Below are 5,427 nucleotides of genomic sequence, written 5' to 3'. Positions count from 1 at the left end.
ATGTTTCCATGAATAAAATCCGGGGATCTTCCCCTCCTAGCAGATTTAGCATCTTCTCCATGAGCTGAGATGGCTTGCTATCCCCTAGGCCTTGAATTTCAAGTATCTGGCGGGCCCTCTCCTTAGCAGATAAGCTAAATGTCTTAAGGAGAAGGGCCTTAATCGCCTCATATTTTCTCATGGTGTGGGAGCGATAAATCCCACCAACCTGGATGACGTGGAGCTTCCCAGCGCTGCCACTACATGGTAGTATTTCAAATCCCCATCACGGACTTGTCGGCAGGCGAAGTGCGCTTCCACGTGTGCAAACCACGCCGCAGCAGCATGCTCCCAAAACTCCAGCAGCTTTACAAAAACATCGCTACTAGCCATGTTCATTGAGTCTTCGGAAACTTTCTCGAAAACGTCGGGGTCACCAGTGTAGAGCCGAGGAATGGGAGTCGGAGGCGGTGTTCAGTATGGAACTCCACACTTTATTATCACAAAGCATTCAGACAGGTAAGACATTAACTTGTTACTGCATGTCAAGCTAGCATGAATGAACCTAGCTTCCGGTGCCCGCTCTAACGGGTCCGTGTTGCAACACAATATCTTGAGGTGAATTATGTCCTATCACGTGGCACCACAGCATTAAACAAACCACCATGCTCTTTCTTTGAAATCATGCGGAAATGTAGTCATCAGCTGGCCATCACGTGGTTTCCGAAGATAACCGAGTGACACGAGTAGATTTTAGCCGAGACCGGCGGAAAGTTTGTCTCAAAACTCTGGCCGTGTCTCAATTCAGGGGCTGGACCCTTTGGAGTATGCAGCCTACGCGGTCCACGGAGGACCCAGCCCACGTAGACCGGGTAGGCTGGACCGAGCGGCCTACGAAATGAGACGTCTAGCCTACGGAGCGCTTCGTATTAACGTCACGTGATACGCGCTGTTCGGTTGCGTTGCTCCAGCAGCCTGCTAGCAAATTAGCTGAAAAGGATACAGAAACTTTACTTTTACATTTTTTGGAGATCACCGTCGGCGATGAAATAAAGAGAATCATGGCCAGGTAAATAAGATGAAGCTGTTCCTCCAGCCCCAAGTAATGTTACATTAGCAAGTTAACAAATTAATTAAATATAGCTGATGCAATTTAATCATATTATTTCATATTTAAAATAAGTCTCTACTAATAAAACAATATGTTTTTTAAATGAGCAAAATCATGTTGTATAGATTGATTGTTAACAACAACAATAGCTGTAATTATAACATTTATATTCTACTTCTTCCCCTAAACCTGCCCAGATGATGTCCCACTGACACCAGGTCAGCACCTCCAGGTCCAGCAGCACCGTGACCCCCCGCTCTGCTGAAATACACAATTAAACATTTTCTATTCCCTATTTTTTTTATTAATAGAATTAAACTGAAGACAATTTAATGACCTACACATATCCTATTATTCCACTGCTTATGTACACACGTTGTAAATGAAATAAACAATGTGTTTAAAAATTACAATTTAATATTGTATTTTCATCTTATCACAAAGTAGAGGTAAGAATATATCCATCCTCTCTCTGCAGCTTCATGTCTTCTATTATTATAACTTTCATCATTGAGACAGAGGAAATCAATCATGTTATTTAACATCATCAGCAGTAAAACAAATATCAGCAAAAGTGTGTTTATCAAGTTGTTTATTTGTATTATATGTGCAGCAAGTATATAGAAGCAGCTGTTTGGGGAATCAGACTCAAGCTATAATCGTTAAATATCTATTAAAAGAAAGGACACATACAAAATCAAATTCTGAAAGTAAGACACAAGTCTGTAGGACGATAGTAAGCAGAGGTCTGGGTGGAGGATGTTCCTGATCGCCGTTTTGCTTTCTCCAGCACCACGGGGTGTCCAGGTGGATGGCAGCTCTGTTCTGATGATCTGCTGGGGTTAGGGGTCCTTCTCCAGCACCTTGGGGGGTCCAGGTGGATGGCAGCTCTGTCCTGATGATCCGCTGGGGTTAGGGGTCCTTCTCCAGCACCTCGGGGGGTCCAGGTGGATGGCAGCTCTGTCCTGATGATCCGCTGGGGTTAGGGGTCCTTCTCCAGCAGATCCATTTCTCCAGAATTGTCCTAATTAAAGAGAAAAACAAGAGAAAAAGAAAAAGGTGCATTAATCATATTAAACACAGGGTTGCAAAAGTATTATTGCAAAATGCAACTAAGCATTTCAGACAAACAATCATTAAGGGATCATTTAAAATGATGTACTGTTCTGGTATTAAAAAACTAAAGAGATCAAATGACACGTGCATCCCTTTGACAGCACTGCACAAACTAACATTAACCAAAAGGCTGCTGTCTATTTTTGATTGTCTTATTATTATGGGATTAGGATAAATTAAATACACTTTAACCTAAATAAAACATGATCAAATCTGGGGGAAATATTTAAAATAGGCTTTTCTTTTAGCCCTACCTCAAAGCAGCATGAGCTGAATAAAAAGGTTGTAATGTTGTCCCAAAGTTTAATAAACAGTAAAGAAATTGGAACATGTCAGAAAAATAAATAAAGCTCACGGCAGCTACACGTCAGGGTAGCATTTTATAAATCCCACCGTACTGTAGGCTATACCGGTCTAAATGTTTTCACTTTGGTCTATTTTTGTAATATAAAGTATAACTTATCTCTGTATGACTTTGGTAAACTTCTGAATTGAATTAAAAATAAGTGTAAACAACAGTGCAGTACGTCCAGCTAGCTAGTTAGCGTCACATAGTTATCCGTATTATTTAACGAAAAGGTAGGTTTTAATGCCCCTTGGGTTTGACGTGTGTGACGATAGTTAATTTAAAGTAAGTTAAAACCCAATACTCACATTTATTAGTGATTCCTCCGCTTGCTGCTGCTTTTAAATCCACTCTGCTGGAGAGACCGGAAGCCAGAGAAACCTAGTAAACTGGCTGATCTCGTGGGAGAGGCTGGTTGGCAACACTGGACTGTGACTGGACGAGAGATGGCAGAGGGAAGTGACGAGGCAGGAAGCGAGTTAGGAGACATGGACGTAGCAGGCGGGAGTTGTGAAAATGGAAAATGGGATATAGTGAGGAGAAAGAAACGTAAAAAGGGAGGAAATACTCATTTGGATTAGAGCAATAGTGAGGGGGAAAGGAGAGAAAGAGTAGTCGGAAATAGGCAACAGGAGTTCATGGTGGTTGTGAAACTTGCGCAAGAGGGAGCTTCGTTCGGCGTACGCTTAACTAAATCCATCAGTAAAGAAATCGGGGAGGTAATGAGTGCTAAAGTATTGAGGAATGGATCAATGTTGATCAAATGTAGGGATAGAGAGCAACAGGGGCGAGCAATAAAGATGAGTACCGTGGAGGGTAAGAAAGTGGAATGTTCACTGTTCAGTGGTAAAAAGCTAGTCAGGGGAGTGGTGACAGGAATCCCCGTCAGAATATCAGCTGATGATGTGAAAGAGAATATAACAAATGCAAAAATAAGTGATGTCAAACGCATGAAAGCAAACCGCAATGGGATTAAAGAAGATAGTCTTTCGGTTCTGATCACCTTTGATGAAAAAAGGCTTCCGGAAAAGATACTTATTGGATATATGTGTTATGATGTGAGACCGTATGTTCCACCACCAATAAGATGTTTTAAATGTCAGAGATTTGGACATGTGACGGAAGTGTGCAAGGGAAAACAACGGTGTGGCAGATGTGGTGGAGATCATGAATACGGAAAATGTGAAGAAGGGGTAAAGCTGAAATGTTGCAATTGCGGAGGGGAGCATAGCTCAGCGTACCGTGGATTTAAGGTTAGCAAGAAAGCAGAAGAGGTGCAGCGAGTCAGGGTGACACAGGGAGTTAGCTATGCAGAGGCAGCAAAGACAGTTTCAGGAGGAACGCAGGTTAAAATGGGAAACAACAATAAGAGCAAAGAAACAGGAAAAGTCCACAACTGTGTTAAGTTGAAGGAAGACACTCTGATAGTGAGTAAAACAGAGTTTGTATTGTTTATGGCCGAGATTATCAACTGTTCAGCGCAGACTACAAGCCGGAATGAAAGAATCAAAATAATTGTCAAATCAGCTCAAAAGTACCTTGATGTTAAAGGGATGCACTGGGAAAATGTGAAAGATATCCTAAATGGTGATGTCCAACAACCTCAGACATGGACTGGATCATCATGATGGTGTTAATTGTACTGCAGTGGAATGCTAGAAGTTTAATTGCAAATGGACAAGAGTTCAAAAAATATATTGACAACCTGGGAGAGAAACCTAATGTACTTTGTATTCAGGAAACATGGCTGAAACCACAACTGGATTTTATTGTGAAGGGATATACTGCAGTTAGACGAGATAGGGACTCTGGCAGAGGGGGAGGAGTTGCAACGTTCATACAGAGTGGTATAAGTTACAAAGTTATGCATGTAAGTACAGATCATGAAGCAATAGTTATAAGGGTATGGAATGATAGAGGACCTATAGATATAGTAAATTATTATAATCCATGTGGGAAATTAGATCAAAGGATATTAGAGGATGCTGGGGGTTCACTGCAAGACAAAGTAATATGGTGTGGGGATTTTAATTCACATAACTCGCTATGGGGAAGCAGTAGCACAGATGCAAATGGTGCAGTAGTTGAGGAATTTATAGATGACCACGGGCTAGTGTGTATTAACACTGGGGAAGGAACACGATATAATTGCACGAAGAATATAAAAACAGAACTCGATCTGACATTTGTATCTAGTACTTTAGCAGGTATAAGTACATGGAGTGTGGTAAAGCATACTACAGTGGGCAGTGATCATTATCCGGTAATGACTAAAGTTGGGACCAACATAAGGTTTGAAAAGGAAAAGAACATTCCTAGATGGAAATTGGGAAAAGCTAATTGGGATGCCTTCCAAGTTGTAAGTACGAATATATGTAAAACACTTCAAGAGGAAAATTATGATGATATAAATAAATTCAATGATGAGCTGGTTAAGGTTATCATTCATTCAGCTAAAGAAACAATTCCGGAAATTGCAGGAGTTAGGTGTACCAAGAGTGTACCCTGGTGGAATGGTGAATGTAGGAAATCCATTAAAGACAGAAATAAAGCATTCAGGCAACTCAAAAAACTCCATTCTCAGGAAGCTTTGAATCAGTATAAAAGGGCCCAGGCTATAGTAAGGAGAACAATAAGAACGCAAAAACGCACTTTTTGGAGGCAATATTGCAATAGTATTGGAAGAGAAGTACAGCTTGCAGATGTTTGGGGCATGATTAGGAGAATGGGGGGAATTCGAAGGAATTATGAGTTGCCAGTTTTGAGCAGAGGGGACAAAATGGCTGTCACAAACTTAGGAAAGGCGGAACTTCTAGCTCAAACATTTAGGAAAGTTCATAGTTCAGATAACCTTACAGAGGAAGCCAGGCAGTGC

At 41.2% G+C, this 5,427-nt stretch overlaps 1 long non-coding RNA gene across 1 annotated transcript; it reads right to left on the bottom strand.

Annotated features, from left to right (window-relative positions):
- Window positions 1–1,665: 1,665 nt before the first annotated feature.
- Window positions 1,666–4,895, bottom strand: LOC307038404. Its single transcript, XR_013807991.1, has 2 exons — window positions 2,861–4,895; window positions 1,666–2,114 (listed from the first exon to the last, which is right to left on the bottom strand). It is a non-coding gene; the product is annotated as an uncharacterized lncRNA (long non-coding RNA).
- Window positions 4,896–5,427: the final 532 nt, after the last annotated feature.

Source organism: Notothenia rossii, assembly GCF_949606895.1.
Source record: "Notothenia rossii genome assembly, chromosome: 5".
Taxonomy (NCBI): Eukaryota; Metazoa; Chordata; class Actinopteri; order Perciformes; family Nototheniidae; genus Notothenia; species Notothenia rossii.
Note: the sequence above shows the minus strand (reverse complement) of the source record. Positions and strands in the feature narration are given on the sequence as shown.